The sequence below is a fragment of the Ipomoea triloba genome, chromosome 4 (genome assembly GCF_003576645.1).
Source record: "Ipomoea triloba cultivar NCNSP0323 chromosome 4, ASM357664v1".
Taxonomy (NCBI): domain Eukaryota; kingdom Viridiplantae; phylum Streptophyta; class Magnoliopsida; order Solanales; family Convolvulaceae; genus Ipomoea; species Ipomoea triloba.
In genome coordinates, this window is record NC_044919.1 from 16,219,747 (window position 1) to 16,226,888 (window position 7,142).

Consider the following 7,142-nt stretch of genomic DNA (forward strand, 5'->3'; position numbering starts at 1 on the left):
AAAAAAAAAAAAAAAAAAAAAAAAAAAAAAAAAAAAAAAAAAAAAAAAAAAAAAAAAACTACTTCAAATCTCTTCTTCTTTCAGCATAATGCACACCCTAAGTCCTGATTCTTGTGTTGCTAAGTAATAGCCAAAGTAATTCTCAAGCCGCAGGAGTCATTCCTCCACTCTCGGCTGCAGGGGTATCAGACTCAACTTCTGACAAACTCAGTCACAGCAGCACTGTCGCAAGTTTAGTGCGAGCAATTTCCAATTGATTGTTGACTAGACAATTAATAGTTTCTAGCTTTGCGACTTTGATTTTCAGCACTTTGCATTATCTCAAATCTCTGATGTATGAGGTAAGCGATTCATCATCCTGATCTGCCATGAGATTTTCCTCTGGTTGAGCCACTGGCTTGACATCTTTAACATGTTTGCTTCTAAGCAACCGTTCATCTAGTTTGTAGAGCAGTTAGGATCGAACAATTTCATTTCCTTGAGGTTTTATGCCCTATGCAGTTAAGATTCTGTAGATCAGGTTAGGGAATGGCAATTTTACCTTCTGTTCCATGGATTGATAAAAGACATCACATGGTCAAAGATGCTTCGACCATGTTGAACTGCTTCTTGGTTTTAATTATGTAGAGAAAGCCAGCAAGGTCCTCGGGCACTATGTAGTGATGTGTAGAGGGGGAGCCAATTGTAGGTTGACAAGCGATGCAAGATCACAAACTTAAAGGAAAGGTCAGCACTGTAAAGTATATCTGACTCAGCTGATGGCCATTGAGTGGTAACTCCTACTATTAGTGTTTTGGCCACAAAGTCCCAATCAGTGATCTGGTCATCCTCAATGCACTCTCGACCATAATAACTATTGATCACGTTTGGGCTGAAATTATACCACTTTCCTTTGATGAAAATTTTGTAAAGTTTCTTGGAGGAGGGATCATTGATCGCTTCTGTTAGATTACAATAGAATTCACTCACCAGCAACTTGGAATAGGGACCTACATCCTCAACCGTAGTCATTAGGCCAACTTCTTGTAATAATGAAACAATGTCACATACTGAATTCAATTGGTTCACATCAATGCTCCTTTGAATTATCAGTTCTCTTTTGATCATAGAAGACCACTTCTCCTATACTGCTTCATTGACCAGAATGGGTAAAAACCCTGTTGACTTAGATGTGTTAACCTCTTTTAGGTAGTCTTGGCTTTCTTTTCCTTTGGGACTGGAGGTGGTGCAGTAACTGGTTGTTTGCCTTTGGTAGCAGATCTCAGTTGTTTAAAGACATATTGAACTAGAGGATCAAACTTTCTCTCAGCAGCTACCGATGCTTTCCTCTTCTTTTCCGAGCAGTTAGACATGACAAGATCAGAAATAGACGCAGTGAACTTCTTAGGAATGCCTTTTCTCTTGGATTGTCTAGTCTCTTTGGATGGTGAACTCGGTACTGGCAGAGAAGCTTGTGGAATAAACATGTGTTTTAGAGAAGTTTGACTCTAGATTTCGAACCTTAAACGAACTTGACTTAGGATGAGCTATTTCCAACTCAATAGAACTCATTTCACCAATGGGATCAACATGTATGTCATCTGCCTCACTCATCTCAACATCAGGGTGTGATTCCTCAATATATTTGGGTTTAATGACACAAGCAGGTGTACTAACAAAATTTTTCTCACCGACGAGAAGATCATAGGCTAAATCATACAGTTAGGTGATGGTAGACTGTAACTGACTCAAACTTTGTGACACATACACATGAATACCTACGTCCGACTCAGATAACCCTTCTTTAAGGTTACTGGATTTGTTCTCATGTAAAAACGCGGAGAGGAGGAAAAGAGGTTTCACTTCTAATGGAAATTTTGTTCACTACCCAAGTATGTAGGAAAATGTTGATCATATCGCTTGAAAGTGCAGGACGACGAGAGAGGTATGGCAAGAAATGGGAAGATATGGATTTTGCTGAATGGATTTCGTGGAACATAACCAGGAGTCTTATGAACTCTAAGAAGAAAGATTGGGGTGCCTTCCTCTCGCTTACTAACTGATGGTTGTGGAAGTGGAGGAACACTGATATGTTTTCGAACGAGAACTGAGAAACCTCCATGAAAATCATACTCCCTCCTTCCTATTTTATCTGTCCTACTTTCCTTTTTTATCCGTCCTAAAATATTGTCCACTATCCAAAAATAAACACCATCACTTTTTCGTTTTTCCTAATTTGCCCTTACATTTCAAAATGCTACTCCGTAATATAATATTGTATGCATTTGATTTTTCTAGAAATGAGAGCCTAGTCAATTTACCCTGTATCCCATCCCATTATTCTTCAAACACATTTCTCTCCACCTCTTACTCTCTTAGTCTGCTACTCTACTTGCCCATTTCACCATTTTGGCTTTCTCCATTTTCAAGATCTTTCAACCACACATTTTTTAGAGATGAAATCGTTGGACTACCGCACAACAGCTAACCTTTGCAACTCCACTGCCTTTTTACTCCCAGATTATAGCTTTAGGTGTTCTTTCCTACGTCGAAGGTGTAGATGAGGTCCATTAGGAAAATTTCTTCCATTTTTAAACCCAGATTCCTTTCTCCCCATCTCTTTTCTTAAAGTTTACATAATTTGAAATAATTTTGGGTTCAAGGTGATATACATTCTGAAATGAAAAACTTGATATAATCTCAATATTTTAAATGAAGAGGAAAGAATTAAAACAAGTATTTTAAGGATTGATTTCTGAGAAATGGAGTCATGGAGAAGAAATACATTGGGAATTGGGAAAGTAAGTGGTTATGTACAGTACAATATTTTCTTCCAGACAAGCAAAGCAAGGTTAAAATTGGAAAATGCTACACGTTGTTGCTATTTCCTTAAAATGCGTACAGAAACCAAAGAGGACATCCTTTCCAGGACATAGGGAGTATTTCTTAAGGAGAAAGAAGCAGAACTGGTTGAAACTTTTGAGTCGAGGAAGTCTACAGTAAAAAGGACAAGCAAGAGCGCTAGAAGTGTGGAGGAGAACGAGCTACCTTCACATGGATGGGTGGTGGTCAACATGGATGCCTCTTTCAAATCTGAGAATGATCATATGGGATGTAGACGTGTTATGAGAGATCACAAAGGTGACTGGGTTGTTATGTGATACCCCGGTTATTTTTAATATTTTGATAAAAATATTTTTTTTAATAAACTATTTGACTATATGGTCCATAATTATTTGATTAAATATTATGTATGTATATTCCTAATCATATATATGTTATGTGATACCCCGGTTATTTGATTACTTGTTTTAAATATTATTATGGTTTTCTAGTTGATACTACCATGTGATAGCTACACTAATTTTTTTGAATATTATCACAATAATATTATGTTGACTAATTTATTTCCTTAATTATTTCCTATCGTTCTAAATTATTATTTTCCCAATCATTATTATATATTATATATGTGGGTATATAGTTATTAATTCCTTGAGCAATATATGTGAGGTATTACATTTTCTTTTACTTATTAAAGAATTCTAGAACTTGTTTCATGATTTTTAGTACTCCATTTATTATAATGTTTTAGAGTTGGGATTATAATTACTATAGTTTGCTGTAGCCTGTGCGTTTAGATATAAGTTGTATCTAGACGTGGCGGTAGCATCCTTATTTTTTTGTAGTTTTGTTTTTGGGCTTCCGCAATTATAAGTGATTTTTTTAATTAAATAAATCCATTTTTATAAAATATATTGATTTTGAAAAATGGGGTGTTACATGTTGGGTTTAGTTGCATGGTGAAAATGAACCATATTGTTGAAGGCGAAGCTTAGGCTATCTATAAAGCCCTCCAATGGGCATGGGTCATGGGATAAGAATGTTAGAAAGATCTGGATAAGGAGTGATGCTAAGGAAATGGTCGATTGGGTCAATGGCAAAGCTACCTTGTTAGGCCCTACCAATGGTATCATTCGTGCGTGTAAAGAGTGGATTGGTAAAGACTGGGAGGTGAAGATTTCTCATTGCCTCCGTGGCTCCGTGGCTCCGTGAGCATAATTTTGTGGCTGACGCTTTGGCCAAGGAAGCGGTTAAAAGGAGTTGTGAGTGGATTGAGTTTGATAGACCACCAGGTTTCATTCTGGGAGCCTCAAACTTGATAGAAGAGACACAATGTGTTTCAATTTTGTTTGTGAGAACTGGTCACTAGCCTCGTTCTGGGTCCCCAATTCCCTCTCATCCAAAAAAATCAATCAAATTAGGGGAAATAATCATTTTGGCCCTTCAACTGTTTCCCAACTGTCAATGTAGTCCATAGTTTTCAATTTCAACTAATTTGATCATCGAATTGTTTAAAATTTTATCAGTTAAACCTTTCGAGGATCAAATTGATGGAATTGTAAAAATGGTAAAATCACAATTTTGGTCCATCAGAAGGGTTTAATTGATAAAATTTTAGACAATTTGAGAATCAAATTAGTTGAACTCGTAAGTGAAAATAATTGCACTTGTAAGTGATTTTACTTGCACTTTTTACTTACAAACTTGCACCAGTTACTTGCACTTATAACACATTTTACTTGCACTAAAGTTTGAGTTATTTACAAAAATACCCCCACGCCGTTTTTTTAAAATTACATTTGATTCGTTGAATCTAGACACATGGATGGTTGTGAGTGGTTCTAATTTATCTCCTGGGCAACCGTTCTCACTTGAGTGTGCCTATATATATATATATATATATATATATATATAGAAGTCTGCTCAAATGTGGGCGGGCCTTCCCGTGTGGTTGGTGCGGCCGCTTGAAATATACACTACTAGTGTTAACAAAATGTGCAAATAGTGTTATGAAAATGCACAACAATGAGAATGCACAAATACACCAAAAATACACACAACACACCCAAAATAATGCACCATAACTCCCCACATCTAATTGTGCATTTCCGAACACTGTGTGGTGCTTTTATTCATACCTTATGGTGCGTTTTTTGGTGATGCGTATCTAATTGTACATACTTGTGTTGTGTATTTCCTAACTTTGTGTTGTGCATATTTGCATACCTAGTGGTGCGGCCGCACTAACCGCAAATTAAGACTCATCTGCACCTGAACTCTACTATATATATTTATTGTAGCACAACATTTTCGATCTGGTTTAATATGAGACGTACAATTTGGGCTCCGACCTACCAAGAAGTTTTTTTTTTTTTTTTTTTTTTTTTTTTTTTGCTTTACCAAGTCAACCTAACACCAAACAATTGCCATTTATTGCGGGCTAGAATCTTCAGTACATCTCCCTATTGGAAGTCAAGTAGTCAACTATTGGCCAAAAACTGTGGGTGAAAAGAGCACTATTGGCTAATCCACTCCATTTTAAGGCAGGGGATGCAATGGTGCACCGCGTTGCTCCGCTTCGTGTATACGAAACTTGGGTACGGTATTAAAGGAGTCCATCCAAACAAGTTAGTAGGTTTCGAGTTTGATTTCTAAATAAGTTAATTTATTAGCTTTATTAGTTTGAGTATATGTCAATTATGAATACCTTAGTCAAATTTATTGCACATTTTTAAAAAGTGGCTCCATGTTTTTTTTTTTTTGCCGCCATTAAATTAAAAAACTAAAAGTATAATTTTTTTTAAAGTACAAATATGTTTTATACTTTCCCAAATATTTTCAGCCCAAAGAATTTAAGCCTCCAACAGAGTGCAAACCTATGACCACCCATTTAGAATGGTAATCGGAATGCCATCATATTACATGGTACTTCTCTTATTTATTAGTGTAGTAATTTCAAGAATAAGATATTTGTTGTAATTTGGCTTCTCAATTAGCTCAGTTCTCGCGTGGTGATTGCCCGGTAATTGCTTAGGATTATATATATGATAATGTAGTGTAGATAAGGCAAAGGAGAAGAAGAAGAACAAGAACACAAGATCACAAAAGCTCAAAATCCACCTTTTATTCATCCATCAACATGTATATATATACAATAGTACAACTCTTCATTTCTCAACATAATGAGGGAGTTGGAAAGTGGCAAATGAAAAGTCTCAAAATAATGGCCATTAGTAATATATTTATAACACTCCCCCTTGGCCATTATTTAATCATATTCATGCCTCGTTAAAAACCTCGCTAGAAAAACCCTTTGGGAAAAACCTAGACGAGGAAAAGAGTACACAAAATATGTTAAACCATTGTGTTGCACCGGTTGCCTCATTAAAAACCTTAGCCTAAGAAAACCAAGTGGGAGAAAAACTTAGCTAAGGGAAAAAGAGTACAACCATAAGCCTTCCCGGCATAATCTTCAAGATTTCTAAGGTCTTCAGGACTATCCATGGCATAATCTTCAAGATTTCTAAGGTCTTCAGGACTATCCATTGCATAATCTTCAAGATTTCTAAGGTCTTCAGGACTATCCATTCAAGTGCACCTATATTAGTTAAGGTCTTCAGGACTATCCATTCAAGTGCACCTATATTAGTTGCCTCATTCAGGACTATCCATTCAAGTGCACCTATATTAGTTGCCTCATTAAAAACTATCCATTCAAGTGCACCTATATTAGTTGCCTCATTAAAAACCTTAGTCTAAGAAAACCCAGTGGGAAAAACTTAGGTAAGGAAAAAAGAGTACAACTATATGCTTTCAGAGCATAATCTTCAGGATTTCAAAAGTCTTCTAGACTTTCCATTCTAGTGTAGCTAGAGGTTGTCGCTCCCCTTGAAGATAACAATCTTCTAAGCCTGCGCATCGCAATTTTATAAACATATTACTCAAAATTGGATGCAGGCAGAGACTTGGTGAACATATCTGCCAGATTGTTCACGGGGGCGAACTTTCTCAACAAGAATTTTACCAATCTTCTGGAGTTCATGTGGATAGTAAAACTTAGGTGCAATATCTTTTGTAAGGTTCTCATCATTAACAAACCTATTACTTGCTTGGACAACACAATCTTTATTTGTCCACATTTGGGACATTGGGGGGGGGGGGTAAAAATATAGCATAACCAGTTTGGGATTTGGCATTATGGGGATCAAAATAAAAGAGCCAGTACCCAAGTAGCTCGCCAAAACCACGTATTGGTTTCTCACATAAATATCATAATCTTTATACCTCAAAGATGCTAGAGGATATGTTAAACATCATTT